A 12,804-nucleotide genomic window follows, 5' to 3' on the forward strand; every position below is an offset into this window, starting at 1 on the left:
TTGGGTAGAGTTCAGTCTTTCCTTCTTACGGCGCGCCACAAGAATCCAGTCTTCGTTATCGTCATCGTCAGCGCACTCTCCTCCATTTTGAGGATCTGTAGCCTGGACCTTCTACTGAAACTGCACTACCATAGGTTTGAAGGTCCTAAGTTGGACCGAGCTCTCCCTTTCTTCATAATATATGATTGGTGCTGCCACCTTGGAGCTACCGTCACTGCAGCATGATTTGTTTGGACCACCTCGTCTAGATCCAGCTTTATTATCCTCTCACGGGTCAACTTGAGGATCAATTTCTTCAGTACAAAACATTTTTCAACTGGCTGACTAATGACCCTGTGATACTTGCAGTAGTTGGGATCATCTACTTTGTCGGCCTATTCCGGTCGTTTACATTCTGGTAGCTGGATAAAGTGGTTCTTTAGTAATTGCTCAAGCATATCCACAACATCAGAGTCACGGAATGGGTAGACTTTTCCTGTCGTTCCTTCAGGGTTAGGCGATGTCTTTCGCCTCCTTCGTCTTTCTTTTCTATCTTCTTCTCTTTCCCTTTCGAGGAAAACTTCAACGAGCTCGTATTAATGACCATTGATTCCTTTATGGCACCTTTCACAATTTTCTCAGTGCCCTTCCCTTCTTCTTGTCTTTCTTCGGTTCGTGGCCCAGGAAGTCCCTCGTTCCTCTGTTGGCGATACTTAGCTCCATGTCGTGGGCACGGGTCGTCAATTCTTCAAAGGTATGAGGCTTTATTCCCTGCAGGATGTAGAGTTCCCAATGCATACTCATGTGCACATTTCTACAACAGATAATTCGGTGAGTCGATCTTTGCAATCCAGACTCAGAGCTCTCCATCGGTTGATATAGTCGACGACCGGCTCCCCCTTCCGTTGTTTGGCGTTTGTCAACTCCATCATGCTGACAGTGCGCCTAGTGCTGTAGAAGTGATTCAAGAATTCTCTTTCAAGTTGCTCCCAGCTGTCAATCGCCTCAGGGTCTAAGCCTGTGTACCAGTCAAAAGTGTTTCCCTTGAGGGTTCTGACAAACTATTTGACTAGTAGATCTCCTCTTGTTCCCGCATTCTCGCATGTTTCTACGAAGTGGGTGATATGTTGCTTGGGGTTGCCTTTTCCGTCGAATTGTTGGAACTTTAGGGATTGGTACCCTGCAGGCATTCTCAGATTGTCGATCCTCTGGGTGTATGGCTTGGAATACATGAAGGGAGTTTGAGTCGACCCTCCATATTGAGCTCTTATGGAGGTCATGATCATGTCTTGTAGTTGTTGGACCGACAGAAAAGCCACCGAGTCTGACTGTCGACCTTGGTTTTCTTGTAGCACGATCTTCCCCTTGTCAGTTGCTTTGACCGTAGGTGCTTGTTGGATTCAGCAACCTCTTGAGACTGCATTTGTTCTCTCAGGGCAGCGATCCCATGGTCTCGCTCCTCAACGACTTTCATCAGAAAGTTAATCTTCCTTTCCATTTCTGGCATGGCCGCTTCTGTCGTCACATCTGCCATCATGACAGAGATCACATCTGGCGGTGAATCTCTTTTCGGCTTACTAGAGGCAGAAATAGAGTTGTCAAACAAGGGGTTTTCCTTGATGACAACCCTGCTTTGTGGGGATTCCGTCATTTGCCTCAAGATGTTGTGGCAATGAGGGAGCTTTGTTCTTGATCTTGCATGACTTATCTTGAGCGGCTGTGGGTGACAGGTCCCATGTATGAGTCGTTTGTAGAGGAAGCCTTGGATGCCATCTTCTCAGGTGCCATTTGCATTGTTTGGATGTTGAGAAAGAGATGAGAGGTAGAGATGTCCTACCAGGCATGCCAATTTGTTCATACGAGGCTTTCGGAGAAACTTGTTTCATGGAGTTGAACTTGAGTTGGTGTTGATGTTGAAGTTGATTTGATGCGATGTGGTTCGATCTCTAATACTTGATCCTCTGATTCTCTCTCAGTTGGGTGAATGTGCTTGACTTGAAGAAGAAAAGCATCGAACGTTCTTGAAGTAGAAGTCTTGGAAGAGTCTTTGTGTCTTCAAGGGTCTTCTATCTTCTAGGAGTGCAGCTTCAGAAGTCTTAGAAGTCTTCTGCTTATTGATGAATTCTCTGAATTCTCTGAATGTAGAAAAATCCTTGTGTCTTCAAAGGACTTCAGTATTCAGAATGCTTGTATCTTCAAAGGACTTTAGTCTTCAAAATGCTTGCATCTTCAAAGGACTTCAGTCTTCAGAATGCTTGTATCTTCGAAGGACTTCAGTCTTCAGGTGTGGTCAGCTTCAGGAGTCAAGGGAGTCTTCTGATTGTAGAGAATTCCCTTTAAGCTCTCTGAAATGAAGAATTGCTGACCCCTCAAAATGAGAGAGATTCTCTATTTATAGAGTTCACAGGTGGGCTTGGGTTTGGTCGATCCATAGGTCTGGCCTTTGGGCCCAATTAGTTGCACTTGGGCTTGGTTGGTCCATAGGTTTGGCCTTTGAGCCCAATTAATCGGATTTAAGTCTGATTTGATATTTGGGTTAAATTCAGCCTATTTTTGGGTTTAGTTGGACTTTGACCCAAATAATAATATCAAATTATGTCAAATTAATTTATGTGATTCAACGGTCATGATAAAACCACGTGGCGTCATCGAAATTTGTCTTCAACTTCAATTCAGGACAATTGTCAACTCCTAATTGAGCCCAAATTATTTGGAATTTCGTCATTGATTTAGTAAATGACATGGCAATTTGTGATTGGTCTAAAATTTCTCTCATTCAACAATAATATGTAATTATATGGATCATAGACTTTTTTTTTCTACTTTTGTTAGAATTGATTGTAAATCTATAGATATCATCCAATTAGGTAACAACATGGAGAGATTTTATTTAAATTTTAAAATTATTCAAACTATGAAAGAAATTCAATTATGAGAGAATTTAGGAGGATTAATTTTTAGAATTAAAACAAATGAATATAAATCATAGCCTAAAAACTAATAACCTTGAATTCAAATATTTGTCTCTAAACTAAAAATAATTAATTTAATTTTTATTTGAATGATTTGATCAATCATGATAATTCTTCTCTATTTAAAAAAACACAAAAAAATCTTTTTATAGAGATATGTGTCCTTTACTTAATTCATTTGATTATCTTCTCATTTTAAAACATTATTTGAACCATTTTTTTTAAATTGTGATAATCCTTTCTTATTTTAAAAAAGTTAAGAGAATTTGATTACCTTATTAATTTTAAACCTTAAATTAAATGAAAATATTTTCCTAATTTATTACAAATTTCATGATAATTAATTGTCTCTTAGTTAATTAATTTAGACTTGATTGTCTTCTTAACTTTAAACTTGATTTAAACCAATATTAAAAAGATTAGTGATAATCCTTCCTTATTTAAAATCAATGATTGGATTATTTGATTACACTAATATTTTTTTACATTTTATTTATTTTGAATAGGATGATTTGTTTATTCGGTTAATTCTAAATTTTAATTTTAAAAAATATTATTTATTTTTCTTTTCTTTTCTTTTTTAAATTAAAATTTCTCCGTTGAAGAAAGATAACAAAAAGATATTGTGCTCCTAGTTTCATTTTTTTTAATTTTAATTTAAACCAAAATATTAAACCAAGAAAGATATGTATTTTAAACTTTATTTGAAAATTATAAAGATGGTGCAATTACAACAAAAGTGAAAAGGGAAAATACAAAACAAAAAAAAAAAAAGAGAGAGCATGAAACAATAAAAATTACTATAAACCCTAAAACTCGTTGGTGTGAACTTATATTTATAAAATTTTAAAAGTGGAAAAACTACACAAGCATAAAACATAAAACGGTTGATCACTCTCTCCTTTGTCTCTCTGTCGTCGATCTCTAAATTGATTGAAGATTAATGCTACAAACAAAATTTCTAAAATAATAACAATAATAATAAATCTTCAATATATGGGAACAATGTTGCTATTAATTCATTGAATTATTAAAATATTATTCCATAACAAAAAATGGAAAGGTTTTATAGATCATCTTTGGATATGTAAAAGTTCATCCTTCCATATCAATATATGTCTATATATAGAGCAAGATTTGGAGAGTTTTTCAAGGGAACTCAGCAAACGGGAAAGTATGAAGGGGCTTGTCTTCATCACTTTCTTCTTACTTATGTTGGTAATATTTAGCTATTACATTCATCTGCTTACATTTTTAAAGGCACTTATTTTAATTTTGAATAGCATTGTCGGTGTGTTTGGAATACATTTTTAAGTATTTCATTTTAAAAATAAATCATTTTAGAATAAATTGGAGTGTCCGACAATCACTCAAACTAATTTTTCAAGTGTTTTTTAATTAATTTTTATCAAAAGTGTTTAAATAAAGATGAGTTTTTTTTTTTAAAAAAGAATACTTTTTTCTCGAGTTAATTCAAACAGACTCTCCATCGATGCAACTCTAACCATTTGCATGTGGTAGAAGTATGAAATCAATTTTGCATTTATTGTGCATTGTATTTGATGCATGTTGGATAATTCTCTTATTTTTTTTCTCTTTGCTTCTTTTGTGGGGAATTTAGTTTGCAAACACCATAGAATCAAGGCATGAGCCAAGAGATCATCATTGGAGAAATTTGGTCAAAGATGAAGCAATTAAAGACATTATTCGTTCTGATCCAAACTCTCTTCTTTCTGAGAATAAAATGGATGATTGCGCCCAAACTTTGAAGCGGGGAGATGGAAAGCTTTTCATCAAGAATATTGAACCTCACCAAGTGTTTCATTTTATCCAGATGACGCCAAAACGAAGCTTTTTTATCGAGGATGTTGAACCACAATCAAGTATCCCATTTATTATCAATAACATCAAAAATTTAGAACCACAACCAAGTGCCATGTTCGATCTAGATGATATCGAAATAAAGCTAGCCAAAGATATAGAACCACGACCAAGTATAATATTTTATCCTAATGATGTCAAGATAAATCTTTTTACTAAAGATATAGAACCACGACCAAGTATAACATTTTATCTTGATAATGTCAAGACAAAATTTTTTATCAAAGATATAGAACCACGACCAAGTATAACATTTTATCCTGATGATGTCAAGACGAAGTTTTTTACCAAAGATATAGAACCACGACCAAGTATAANGACCAAGTATAACATTTTATCCTGATGATGTCAAGACGAAGTTTTTTACCAAAGATATAGAACCACGACCAAGTATAACATTTTATCCTGATGATATCAAAACAAAGGTTTTTACCAAAGATATAGAACCATGACCAAGTATAACATTTTATCCTGATGATGTCAAGACAAAGCTTTTTACCAAAGATATACAACTACGATCAAGTATAACATTTTATCCCGATGAAGTCAAAACAAAGCTTTTTACTAAAGATATACAATCATGACCAAGTATAACATTTTATCCTGATAATGTCAAGGCAAAGCTTTTTACCAAATCTTGAGAATCTCGAAGCTAAAGAGCTCTCTATCGATGCTCACCAGGGTGAGGCTGACATACAAGAGGCACAAGCTTAATGTTATATCAAAACAGCCAGAGAGGAAAGGAAGAGAATAAATATCAAGTGAAGAAATTTGATGGAACCTTTAAGAATCCCTAATGCTATGATTCAACATGTTTATGGTTTGTTTAGTTTACTTTTCTGTTGAATGTGATGTGACCTTAGTAAAAAAATGAAGTTGTTTGTATGAATAAAATTATGAGCAAACAATCTGTGTTTTTCCTTCCAAATCAAATGTGGGATGCTATGGGTTAAACAATGTAACACATATTATGAATGAAATAAGTTTGATGATATCTACTTGATATTGATGCATGGCACTTCTTTGTGGTATTTTTTTTCTATGTATGTTTCTCCATTAATAAAATACAAACTTGTTTAAAGTTAAAGATCTGTTTCAAAAACTGTGTTTCTCAGAATTTTGTTTCTTTTCCTTTCATATTCATACATGTACCCATATTCCCATCTCTCTTCCCCCTTTATATACTCATCCCTATTCTCTTCTTCATCTCTTTTCTTTCCTTTCTTCTATCCTAATTTTTCTATTTAGTCCTTGTTTGATAACTATTTGGTTTCTGATTTTAATTTTTGAAAATTACGCCTATAAACACCTATATCATCCTCAAATTCCTTGCTCTCTTATCTACTTTTTACCAATATTTTAAATAACTTATTAATTAAAATTAAGAAAACTAAAAAACAGTATTTTAAAGAGGAAAATTTTCAGAGTTTTGAGTTTAGAATAAATCAATGATTACTGAAATTTCAATTTACAAAGTTTGTCCATCAAACAATTTATAAATTTCTCTATTTCGGAGTAATTCATGTAATTAACACCATTTAACGTGAATTAGTTGATTGGAAGTTGATGACATTTCTAATCAAATTTAACACATATTGAAAGGATAAAATTTATTATACTTATTTTTTTTTTCTTTGGCCTAAAATTGTATTCAACAATATAAAATCTTTGTAATCGTTTTATATTTGTTTTAACGCAGGTTATATATGTTGCTATATTATATATACTAAATTTTATTTCAATTAAATATACATAAAAAAAAAAAAAAAACAAGAAACTGTTATTAAAATTCCGTATTTGTTTTTATTCTGTTATTTTCTTGAAACAAAACACAGCAAGAAAAGGAATATGATACCATTATCAATTATTGTAATTGCAGGTAGTTGTGCTTCTAGAAAAATCAGTTGTGATAGAAGTAAAGAAGTGTTCGGTAAATTTTAATTTTAAATTAGAAAAAACTAGTTAATATCTTTGGTAAGTTAATACTAAATTAGTGTAATTTAATTATATAATTATTTGGAAATATATATGATTTGAAATGCAACCATTTTTTTTAATTAAAAAAAAATATGAAATAATTTTGTAAAAAATTTGTTATAAGATTTTGGACCAATTAAAATTTGGAACAAATGGGAGAAAATAAACTAATGAAATGAAAATTGAGATGGATGAGGGAAGATACCAAATTTTTAGGAAAATTAAAATCTAAAAACTCGATCAAATAACTTTTGCACATTAGAACAATTTTGAAAGTGATTCTGTGTGTATTAATAAATAAGTTATTTTACTCTTTTTCTTTTTTTTTTTTTTTTTTTGGGGGGGGGGGGGAGAAGATACAACTGAAGTCAATAGGTGCACCGGGACATTTCTCTTACGTTTATACCTCCTTAACACCATCTGATAACTGGCAGAAATGTCAATTATTATAAACCTTTTATTTGGAATTATGAGGACTAACAAGTAGAAACTACGGTGATAATACTTGAAATTTATGAAAATTTGAGTTTTGCCTCGATCAGCACCTAAATCCTCACTGACCCCAATATTATGCGTTATTATGCGCTGAAGTGTTTATTTTTGTAGCTAACGTAGAAAGTGGATGCATACGCGGAAGCCGGATTATCGCAAAGACGGCCGCATGCGGAGAATTCTGCCATCGCAAAGGCGAATGCATATGCTCAACGCATGGATGTTGCGGTAATCAACCACATACATCCATCGCATAAAAGTTGCGGTCGTCAAGCAAATATGGTCATCGATGAGAAGTTGCGGTCATCGACCAAATATGGTCATCACATGGATGTTGCGGCTATCAATTGAATGCGTTCATCGCTTGGAGATTGCGGCTATGGAGTTATAACCATAATAGAAGGGTGATCGCAAGATGGGTGGAATGCATTGATACTTAGTTGAATCAAGCTCGAACGCATACTTTGGGGGTATCAACAAGATAAGATGATGTGACATTGCCCATACCGCAACAAAGGCAGCAGTGAGACATAACGCAATCATGATTGTTGTCGGCGTTTAAACTCTATAAATAGCCCCTTGGACCTTCATTTCAAAGGATCCGAACTTCTGCCTTAAGGCAGAGGTTTGCGATCACAGATGAGAGCATAAGCGAGATTTTCTGTGAGGATTCTTCATTTCTATCAACCAGTCCGAGTGACGATCGAAGCTTTTGCTAGAGATAGAGCTCGAGAGAGACATCTCCACCATCCATCCATGGCACCACCAGTAGCCTTGACATAGAGTCTTTCATTTCTTCTCTGATCTCTGTATTGTATTACATTTTAGCTTAAGATATTAAGACATTTCGTAATCAATGCATATCTTAATTCCTTCAATGCAACCTTTTTCATCATCTTTATCTTTATCATTGTTTACCTTCATCGTTTATTTATCAAAGGTGATCGCATACTCAATTGTGTAGCCTAGAGATAGGACGCATGTAGCAACCGATTGAGAGATGTGTGTTGTGCGAGTATAGTGAATTAATCCTCTTTGCTTGGTGTGAGGTTGTAGCAACGCTTGTCTATGGGTTGTTGCAATGCTTGTCTACGAGCTAATTAGCTGCATTTAACTGCCTGAGAAGGTAAGAGATGAAAAGCACTAAAGCAAAGTATGCATTGTTCCTAGAGATGGGCACGGTCTTATGCTCGACGCAACCATACACTATAGAGATATAGTCATGCAGCTGACCACCGAGAGGTGTGTGATGCGTTAGTGTGACGAGCTGGGATTACTCGAGCGATTTAAGATATTAAATATTAATTTGCGTTAACAGTTGTTGTGTATCTACTAATTCTCATCGCAAGTCTTCCATTGTTCGATTTGTTTAGTTAGGAGTAGGAGGAGTGCGTAATCCATTAACTTCTTCCTTTTACTTTTATTCATCGCCTCAAACGCATTGCTTCACAAGCATTATTAAGTTACAAGTCCCTGTGTTCGACCTTGGATTACTCGAGAAACTTGCGTTCTCATTATACTTGGCGAGAAGGCAAGAAAACTTGTGATTGGAACGCATGGTCATTGCATAATAGATTAATGCATACTTTTCATTCCAATGCATGACCTCCAATGCATGGGCATAAACGTATAGCTTAAGACATGCAACACACAAATATTGCGTTCACCCTAATTTTCCTCAACAAATTTTTTGCGTCGTTGTTGGGGATTGGGCAGCTAATAGTTTGTTAAGTTTTGTGTTTTTGCAGGCACCCTTTTAGTCTTGGGCATATTATAGCTTGTGCGACCAAGTTGCAAACAATATTTGAGTGAAGGCCATACACCGAAAGTCAATGTGGACCCCGAGATAGAAAGGCTATCTGTCGCATGAGCTAGAAGCAGTTTTAGACGCATGTCAACCATTGCGATCATTTTTCAAAAAAAAAAAAAAAAAAAAAAAAAAAGAGAGAATTTTGAGAATAACAACTCCACTGTCAACGCAATGGGGAAATCCATGTTGATAAGAGTTAAGTTGTGCATAGTTAGATGTCCACATGACACACGTGGGGACAAGCCAAAACGAAGGTAAGTTGCCAAGATCAATGCATAAGCACAACTCCTCTATCCAGCACAAGCCAAATTAAGCAAGACAAGAGTTGATTTGAATATGGAATGCAACCAAAGTTGGATGCCCGCATGACACACGTGGGGGCAAGCCAAAACGAAGAGCGTAATCAGGTTCAATGTCGCATTCGAATAAGCAATCACAAAGTTTTGAATTGTTTTGAACGAACACATTCTTAAAAGCTAAACACAAAGTTGTGGGTAATGAATAAAAAATTTTTGAGCAAAGGCTTGCCGGATTTAAATTTAGAAAAGATCTTTTTGAAGAAGCAGCCGAAGTGGAGGACAACGTTGCTACCAAGGTTAGAAGTATGGGTGAATTATATTGTGAAAAGGTTGGTCATCGCAAAGGAAAACTAAAGGATAAATTTTGAATTTCTTAAGTATAAGGCATGCTTGAGGACAAGCATGATTCTAAGATTGGGGGTGTGATAACTGGTAGAAATGTCAGTTATTATAAGCCTTTTATTTAGAATATGAGGACTAACAAGTAGAAAATGTGGTGATAATACTTGAAATTTATGAAAATTTGAGTTTTGCGTCGATCAGCACCTAAATCCTCACTGACCCTAATATTATGTGTTTTTATGCGCTCAAGTGTTTATTTTTGTAGCTAACGCATACGCGGAAGCCAGACTATCGTAAAGATAACCGTATGCGGAGAAATCTTCCATTGCAAAGGCGAACGCATACGCTCGACGCATGGATGTTGCAGTAATCAGCTGCATGCATCCATCGCATAGAAGTTACGGTCGTCAACCGAATGCAGTCATCGATGAGAAGTTGCGGTCATCGATAAGAAGTTGCGGTCATCGACCGAATGCGGTGGAAAATCCTTGAGGATGAAGCAACATTTGCCTCACCCTTCTGCCTATCCTTACTTTTCAGTAAAGATTGCTATGTCTGCAACTCGTTAAGGAGAGTTGTAATGTTATATTTCACTTTGTTAAGAATCACATTACTAACAAAGTGCAGGAAGCTCTCCAGCAAAGAATGCAGGATTATGCTAACCTGGCTGCCCTCATCGATCGTAGACCCATTCAACTTCACCACATTGAAGTGGACTATCATGTTTAGCACATATTCACGAATAGAGGTGCCTTCTTGCATTTTGGAGTTGAATATGTATTTAAGAGCCTCATGCATAAGCTGTTCAGATGGTTGTCCAAATATCCACCGCAGGGACTCCATGATCTCACGAGCTGAGATCATAGGCTCATGCTTCTTGGCCAAGACATCAGAAAGACTTGCCAAGATATAGGCTCGGTCCTTCTCATTCGCTCTTATCCATCGCTCGTATGCCTCCCGAACATTTTAAGCAGCATTTCGAGCTGGAATAGGAGGACAAGCCTCCGTGAGAGCGAACATGAGATCCTCGATGATTAGGATCGTCGTGATCATATGTTTCCATGTTGAAAAATTGTCGCCAGTTAATTTTTCGGTGCTTAACAATGATAAGGTGGTTGTAGCCATTTGAAAAAGTTGCTGAAAATACGAACGAATCTTGATTAGTTTTTGCTAAACCACTTTTAAAACCAATTAGTTTTGCAAAATAGTTTCAAGTACTCTAAGTTATAGAATTCTATTTTGCAATGATGCCCTAGTGAGTCAGGACAAACGCCACCGGTGAGGTGATTAGTTGTCCCTTCACTAGGATGAAACATTCTCAACCATTAGGCAGAACCAACTCTTGGAACTGAACCTAACAGCCACCATTTTTTTCGGTCCAAAATCGTTAACATTTAACTATTCCGTGTAAGTGTAACCCCTCGTTTTCGGTGCTAGAGTCCTGCCCTAATGCGCTTACCGTAGGGAAAAGATAGATTAGGACAAGAGATTAAGTTACCTTATCCTCTTACAAGAGATCAAATAAAGAAACATGCAAAACTGCCATCCTTTAGGGGGACACTCCCAGGGTGCCTCGAGGCGATTCGCAGTAACTTTATTCCATCTAACAAAGGAGACCGAGGGATATGTTGTTGCACATTCCGCTCCCACTTACTATGAACATTCTCTCCATCCATCTTGATATTGACCTACCCAAACACCATCTGTTGGGGGGACACGCCAAAGGTGCCATGAGGCCGAGGATAGATCTCAAGGTGTGAACACTTTAGGAGAAAAGGAAAAGGTTTAAGTAAAGCATCTTATGACCCAAATACCTCCCACTGAATGTTCTACCTAGGGATTCATTAACCTTGACAATCCGACTACTGATTTTAGTCTAAGTGGTCTTTTTAAAGTCTTCTCATAAATAATGTTTGTTTATGAAATATAAACAAGTTTAAGTAGTCACATTTAAACACTTTAACGGACTGTCCTTTACTTGCATAGATGCATCAAATCTATCTAATTCACCTTTCCAGGTAAGTTCCCAGGTAGGGGTGTTACGTTTCCGTCAACTTAAATACCCCATCCTAGACAGAATTCGCCTTAGACAAAAGGTCCCTTATAGATAGATTTGCTACACTTTACCTTGTATTAGCCAATTTAATCTTATTAAACTGATTAAAAGATTAAAGCCTTAGGGTTGCTAATCATATTAGAACCGTGATCTTAGGTCTATGTGATCCAAGTTTTAAACATTTAAAACATAAATTAAATCTAAGTGAGCATGCTTGTCTTTCTTATTTCTTTTAGTTCTAATTTTTCTTTAACTCTTAAAAAGAAACAACTAAAAAAAATTGCGCATAACGAGGCATTTATAACAATTATAAAGTAACCTATGTGTCATGCTTCATTCAATATCCGGTCATTACTATATAACTTTTATATTGCGTGTAATAACCAAACAAACATGCTATCATTCACCCTTATACTATAAAAATTATAATATAAAGATGATGCATGTCAATGCTTTTTATGCATGTATAAATATAACTCTTATATTATATGATGTATGAGCATACTCTTACATAACAAAATCATGCTTCTCTAAATTATAACAATTACAATAAAGAGATGATGCATGATCAATACATAACCTAAGGTGGGATTTACTATATGTGCATACCATATGACATATAAGACATACATCGTGTAACAAATAGATTAATGGACCAGGATGAGCCTTTAAACCAAAAAAAAACCGGAATGAAAAAATACTTATCTATTATATTTTTCATCGAGCAAACCAGTTCACAGACGAACCGGGTCTTTAACTGCCAGAAGGTCTCCATCGTGTAGCAATCTTTAGCAGGTAGACGATCATTCAGCGTGCACTAGACGATAGAAACATTAGCAAACGATCGCGTAGATGATGACGAGTCTATGGAGCCTGATCGTCCATGCGATCATGTAGCGCGATGATAGGTAAATGATTTACCTTGAGTTACTAAGCAATCGTTTAGTCAATTACTAAACGATGAAGCTTGCTGACCTAAACAATCATCTAACGCGT

At 35.7% G+C, this 12,804-nt stretch overlaps 1 pseudogene; it reads left to right on the forward strand.

Annotated features, from left to right (window-relative positions):
- The first annotated feature begins 4,785 nt into the window (after positions 1-4,785).
- On the forward strand, positions 4,786-10,521 carry LOC120077348 (annotated as a pseudogene).
- Positions 10,522-12,804: the final 2,283 nt, after the last annotated feature.

Source organism: Benincasa hispida, chromosome 5, assembly GCF_009727055.1.
Source record: "Benincasa hispida cultivar B227 chromosome 5, ASM972705v1, whole genome shotgun sequence".
Classification (NCBI taxonomy): Eukaryota; Viridiplantae; Streptophyta; class Magnoliopsida; order Cucurbitales; family Cucurbitaceae; genus Benincasa; species Benincasa hispida.